The following is a 6,833-nucleotide window of genomic DNA, read 5'->3' as shown; positions in this document are numbered from 1 at the left end:
TTATTTCTTAAATGATTATGATAATATGTATTTCATGTATAAAGTAGGTTTTAGGGAAAGATTAAAAAAACACACAGCATTTAATTTCTAAAGCATCATGAACACACAAGAAACTAACTATAGGGCAGAATTCAACTTTTCCATGTGTTTTTAATTTTCTCCCTCAAAAGGAAGTAGAATTTATAAACATCACATACTAATGGAATTCTCAGTACTAGTTCACTGAGAGTTTTTGAATGTAAAAGAATAGAAAGGTTGATATATGGGGAAAAGACAGAGGCTATTTTTGTAGCACCAAAGACATAATTTTAAAAGACATCAACAAAAATCACAAACACAGGACAAATTGAACTTTTAAGAAATAATTTGAAAATTTAAAAGCTATTCTGAAAATATATAACTGGGTGTCAGGTATCCATCACTTCTTGGGTATGAATATCCACTTTAATGCACATTCATTTAATGTTCACTGTAAGAGCACTGCATAACAGTGTTCATTTTACAACTCGGAGAAAGCTTCAAATATGTTAAGTCACTTGCTTTCTGTAAGATCTGTATTACTTGCTCTTTCCTTGACCTCTCATCATAACAACTAATATATACTTCCCTTTTCTCTGGTTCTGGCATACTATAATCAATGAGAGGCATTGAGGAATATGGGAGAGAAGTAGTGAGAGAAGGAAGGAGAGAAGAAGAGAAGAAGGGAGGAATGGAAGGAGAAATGAAGAGACATAGAGGGATTAGTTTATGTCTCCTGCTCTCTCAGCTCCGAGGATTCTCTAGGAATAGTCCTTTCTCCTTAGCTGTACAACCCACCACACAGGTCATTTTTTATGATCTTAGCTATACGAGTCATCTCTGCTTTATTTTCCAATGGGTATTGGAAACATTTTTGTCTCCTGATGGTCTCCCTGGCCTTGAATCATAGACCTACTTCTTAATGTTATTAATCTCTTTATTCTTATTGTCCTTTGATGAATATCTGAACATTGTATTGTTTGAATAAATAACTTTCTTGCTAAGTTTCCTTTATTTGAGGGATTAATTCATTTTTACTTCCAGCTTTATTCTAACTCAAGTTTTAAATATAAAACTCAAGTAAAAATTCAAATAATTTTCAAGGCCTGTGCTTTTGTTATTTTAATGAAAAAAAATCTTAAGGGCAAAGTAAGTATGTTTCATATGATCTTCGGTCACTGGGTAATGAAATATAATTAATTATATAAAAATGTGAGACTATTAGTATTATTTCCCTACCATTTAAAAATATGATTCTATTCTTACAAAAATTATTACTTAAATCTTCAATATTGACTAAACTTTTTTTGGTATTTTTCACACTATAATTTTTTGCTAGGCAGTGTATCATACTAATTGTACTTTGTTGACAAATTTTTAACTATAAAAAATCCCAGTGCCCATAGTTCTCTAAATTTTAGCATTCTTTCTTTTGCTACAATATAGGATTGTAAAATTAGAAATACTCTACAATCAATTAACATACTTAGTGGTTTTTAAAAGGAAGTGTAGTTTGATGAAGAAAGACAAGGAAAATGACTTTAGCTTGGTGGTTCATTGAGAGTAGTAGGGCCAATGTAAGTGTTTTTTTTTTTTTAACAAAATTCCATACTGTTTATTCTATCTATCTATCTATCTATCTATCTATCTATCTATCTATCTATCTATCTGTATAATATTATACTGGACTTTGGAAGAATATCCTTAAAAAAACAGCAAGTTAATTACCTGCAATAATTATCTGAAACAATATAAACCACTCCAGATATTAAATATCCTTGATACTGAATTCACAGCAGAGGAATTCTTTGTCCACTCAAACATAATAATAAGATACATTGATTATCTTATTTCAGGTTAAAAACTGAAATTCTAATACAATAATTTTGTTTGTTACTACATTGGACTAAAAATAGTTTAAAAATTTTCACCCTAAAGCCATCAATTTATGACTCTGCTTTGAATATATTATATTTAATGACTATGAAGTTTTCAATACAGTCTTCATATAGCTTCAAATATAACTTTAAAATTCATTATAGTATTTTCTTGTGCTTTGAAGCACTTTGTAAAAACAAGTTAGAAATCAGAAATAAATATGCATATTTATATTTTATAATTCAGTTCAGTAATAGCAGTCTGCAAATCCATATCTTTCTTCAATTATAAAAAATTTTAGTTAATTCTTACTCTAAAAGTTTACTGAATTGTGGAATTTCTGGTGGTATTCTTGGTTCTTAGCTGTTCTGTAATGTATAAAACATTACACCTTTTGTATTTCAGTCAAGTAGAAGTGTATATAGAGACTAAATCCTCTATTGAGTTTTCAATTTTCATCATTTGTAAATCAATTTGGAATTGAATATGTATATGTGTATGTGTATGCGTATATGTATATGTATATATATTAAGAGTTTTTTCCTATTACCTCTGTATTTAACTATATTCTTAAAGTAACTTTCCGATTTCTCTTACATAGTCATTTGACCTACAATAATTTATTTCCGATTGTTCATATCATTTATTAACATTATTGCTTTCATGTAAGCTTCCTTGTTTTGACATTTTAATTTTTGAGCTCAAATGTTAGTCTATTTATTCTTTCCTCCCTTCACTCTCTCTCTCTTTTGTTTGGAGGTGGCTGACAGAGGTTCAGACAGTCATCAAGTGGGTGTTCATGGCTTCATGGATTTGGGATTCTGTGCTGTGTCTGTCAGCATACTGATCTAGTTAAGAGTCTAGGAAATGCAGAGGCTTCACCTTTGACAAGAGTTAGTTTGAGCTTAGGTGGAGTTTCCACTCTACTGTTCTTGTCACAGCAACCAGCCAGGTTTCCTCCCATATGCATATGTCTAGAGGCTTAACTCATATGTCTACATTTTAATGTGTGTGTGTGTGTGTGTGTGTGTGTGTGTGTGTGTGTGTGTTTTAGTATTATGTTTTTCCAAATTAGAGTGAAGACTTTACTCCACAATATCTGCTTATTCAGGAATCTTTTTCTGAACACAGCATGTTTATCTTTTTCAAAGCACATTGAGACACTTGTCTTCATTAAAATGTGCTCTATGTGTGTGAGTGTGAGGCAGTCATGGAGGTCATGGAAGTCTTACTAGTTCTTACCTTTGTAATTATAATTGAAATCAATAGAAAGACGTTGTCACAGTCGTCTTGGTTTACTTTAATGATGATTAAAGAATTTATCATCATCTGCATAGAAATTCAACTGTCCCTGATTGTCACAAAATTTTAAGATTTCAGATGGGGAGCTGGAATGGGCTCTAAGAGAAAAACACAGTTTTAGAATAGTGTTAATAACTAGTCTATGGGTTTGATTCCTAGTGCTACAACAAGTAAATAGGTGCAGGTAAATCTAAAATAGTGTTACCACTGTGACAGTATTAAGAGAAATGTTGAAAAGATACTCAGTACTTATTCATCTTACAGGAACAACATGGATTCACACACAAATATACCTGGATCACATATTCTATAAAAACTCTCCAGGCATTCTTAGAAATAATTTTCAAACCTTGTACTAAGATCTCTGATGACCCTTTCGTGTCTGTTAATGATTTATTTGTTGTTGAACAATCGCCAGAAACCACTGAGAAACAAACCTCTGATGCTGTTTTTAAGGTGGGTGAGCTGTTTGACACTATTTCCAAATATGACCGAGTCAAAATTAGAGATGAGTGAATCTCCTCCTGTAACTTTAAAAATGGGTTTATAAATAAGTTTAAAAATTAACATTTAGAAAATGTTCTCTGGCCAGTAAAATAGCTCAGCAAGTAAAGACACCGGCTTCCAAGCCTGAGGACTAGAGTTTGATCTCTGGGATTCACCCGGAAGAAGAAAACAATTTGCCATCTGATCCGCACATGTGTGCCAGTGTGTGGGCCCACACACTAACACACAACCACATAAGAAACACTCTTCTACGTCGATGTGCCAGCTTTCTGGAGTGTGTACTCTTTGTCCAAATGCTTGTTGAAACAGTAGATCCTATTGTTTTCCTTGAGCATTATATAAAACTATTCAGTTGTGTCTTTGAAAGAGAAAAGGGTTCTCGCCCGGCGTCCTCCTTAGAGGTTCGGCTCTTGTGTTGACGTCATCTTTAAACCCCGCGTGGCAATCCCTGACGCACCGCCATGATGCCCAAGGAACACAAGGCGACCTGGAAGTCCAACTACTTCCTTAAGATCGTCCAGCTTTTAGATGATTACCCACAATGCCTCACTGTGGGAGCAGTCAATGTGGGCTCCAAGCAGAGGCAGCAGATCCACATGTCTCTCAGGGGAAGGCCGTGATGCTGATGGGCAAGAACACCATGACATGCAAAGCCATCAGGGGGCACCCGGAGAACAACCCAGCCCTGAAGAAACTGCTGCCTCACACCGGGGGGCGTGGGGGAACATGGGCTTTGCGTTCACCAAGGAGGACCTCACTGAGATTAGGGACATGCTGCTGGCCAATAAGGTGCCCGCTGCTGCTCGAACTGGTGCCATCGCCCCGTATGAGGTCACTGTTCCTGCTCAGAACACTGGTCTGGGGCCTAAAAAGACCTCTTTCTTCCAAGCTCTAGGCATCACCACTAACATCTCCAGAGGTGCCAATGACATTCTGAGTGATGTGCAGCTGATCAAAACTGGAGATAAGGTCCGAGCCAGTGAAGCCACACTGCTGAACATCTCCCCTTCTCCTTTAGCTTGATCATCCAGTCAGTGTGTGACAATGGCAGTATTTACAACCGTGACGTGATGGACATCACCGAGCAGACCCTGCACTCTCGCTGCCTAGAGGGTGTCCGCGGTGTGGCCAGCGTCTGTCTGCAGATTGGCTGCCTGACTGTGGCCTCAGTGCCTCACTCCATCATCCATGGGTACAAGCGGGTCCTGCTTTGTCTGCAGAGACTGAGTACACTTTCCCACTTGCTGAGAAGGTCAAGGCGTTCCTGGCTCATCCCTCTGGATTGGCGACGGCTGCTCCTGAGGCTGCTGCAAGCCTCAGCCAAAGCTGAAGCAAAGAAAGAGTCCTCAGAATCAGATGAGGATATGGGATTCGGTCTCTTCCGCTAATCCCCGCAAAGCAACCAAGTCAGCCTGCTTGATTCGAGAAAGACGGAAATAAAGGCTTACTTCTTTTAAAAAGAAGAGGAATCGACAATCAGGAGACTTGGACTCAGATCTCCGCATTTGCAGGCCGGTAAGTAACTGGCTCTTGAACAAATAGCTTCAAGTCACCTGGCTAGGTGTCTCACCAGCCGAATGGCTAAGATGGACAGCCAGGATGTGAACTGGGAAAAGATCCTACAGTTGCCTTTACTACTTTCATTGGCTTTCACATTCTTTCACGGAACTTAAAGCCATTCCCAACATTTTGAAACTTCTCTTTTTAATGTTAAATAGACAAATTTCTTTTTTACTGTTACAGAATTTTATGACTTTATATTGGACATCATCTTCCCTTTAAGACAGGGTTTCACTATGTAGGCCTGTCTGTCCTAGGCCTCCATAGGCCAGGCTGTCCTTGGGCTCATAGAGATCTACCTGCCTCTGCAATGGGTAAAACCCCTGCTGCGCAAGTGTGACAGACCAAGTTCAATCCCACAGCCCATGGTGGGAGGAAAGAAGAGACTCATAAAAGCCATTCTCTGACTTCTACCCATATGCTCTGATACATACATGCCTTCACACACATGTGGTGCACACACATGCTATTATACACACATGACTTCACATACACACATATGCCTTTATACACACACATTGTACACAAATGCCTTCACAAACATGCACATACATGCCTTCACACACATGAACACACATGCCTTTACATGTATGTGCCCCACATAATTTCACACACATATGCACACAAATGCCTTCACATGCATGTACACATAAGACTTCACAAAAACAGGCACATACATGCCTTCAAATACACATGCACACACATGACTTCACACACATACACAAACATGAATTCACACACACACACACATGCCTTTACACATACATATACAGACATGCCTTCACAACATATGCACATATATGCCTTCATACACAAATGTACACATATGACTTCACACACAAATGCACACTAATGACTTCACACATGCATGCACACACATGCTTTTATACACACATGCATATACATGTGAAACAGACTCCAGGCCTAAAGACTATGAATGAAATTTTTTATATTTGTATATTTATTTGTTTACTCTTTGCATGCTTGTGTATGTGTATATTTATTATGGTGTTCACCGGACATGTACATATTTGCATGGCAAAGGACAACTTGCAGGAGTTGGTTCTCTCCTTTCACCATATGGGTTCTTGGGATAAATATCAGGTTCACAATCTTGTCAGCAAACACCTCCATCCAGTGAGCCATTTTAATATCTAGGTATTCTTTATTCAAGGAATTTAACTTAACTATGAGCTTCTCAAATTTCCTATCAGTACCAACAGCAAGTGAGTCATATTTAGCAGGGATTTCCCAACTATAAAACCACCTATTTACACACAATTTTAGTTTTGAACAATTACCCTTAGGCTCATGGGAAGAATTTACACACTGGGTCCTATCATTTCCAAGTTTCCTTTCAAGAGATCCGGAACTCTATTTGTAAATATTGTTGTTTACATTATAATAAAAAGTTCTCTGACCTCAATTGGAAGAGATTTTTAAAAAATGTTTTTAAGTTTTTTTTCATTGATCTGGTTTTATTTCATGCTCAAGTAGAAAATTGAACTTCAACTTTATTCTCATGATAAAGAACATGATTTTTTTTCTTTTTTACTTTGTGTTTTCCT

The 6,833-nt window shown here is 37.0% G+C and overlaps 1 pseudogene across 1 annotated transcript; it reads left to right on the top strand.

The window, feature by feature from the left end:
• Positions 1-4,166: 4,166 nt before the first annotated feature.
• Positions 4,167-5,093, top strand: LOC308423733 (large ribosomal subunit protein uL10-like; annotated as a pseudogene). The gene has a single exon. The product of its transcript is annotated as a large ribosomal subunit protein uL10-like (transcript).
• Positions 5,094-6,833: the final 1,740 nt, after the last annotated feature.

Source organism: Micromys minutus (assembly GCF_963924665.1).
Source record: "Micromys minutus genome assembly, chromosome: 8".
NCBI lineage: Eukaryota > Metazoa > Chordata > Mammalia > Rodentia > Muridae > Micromys > Micromys minutus.
This window is presented reverse-complemented; position numbering and strand designations above follow the sequence as displayed.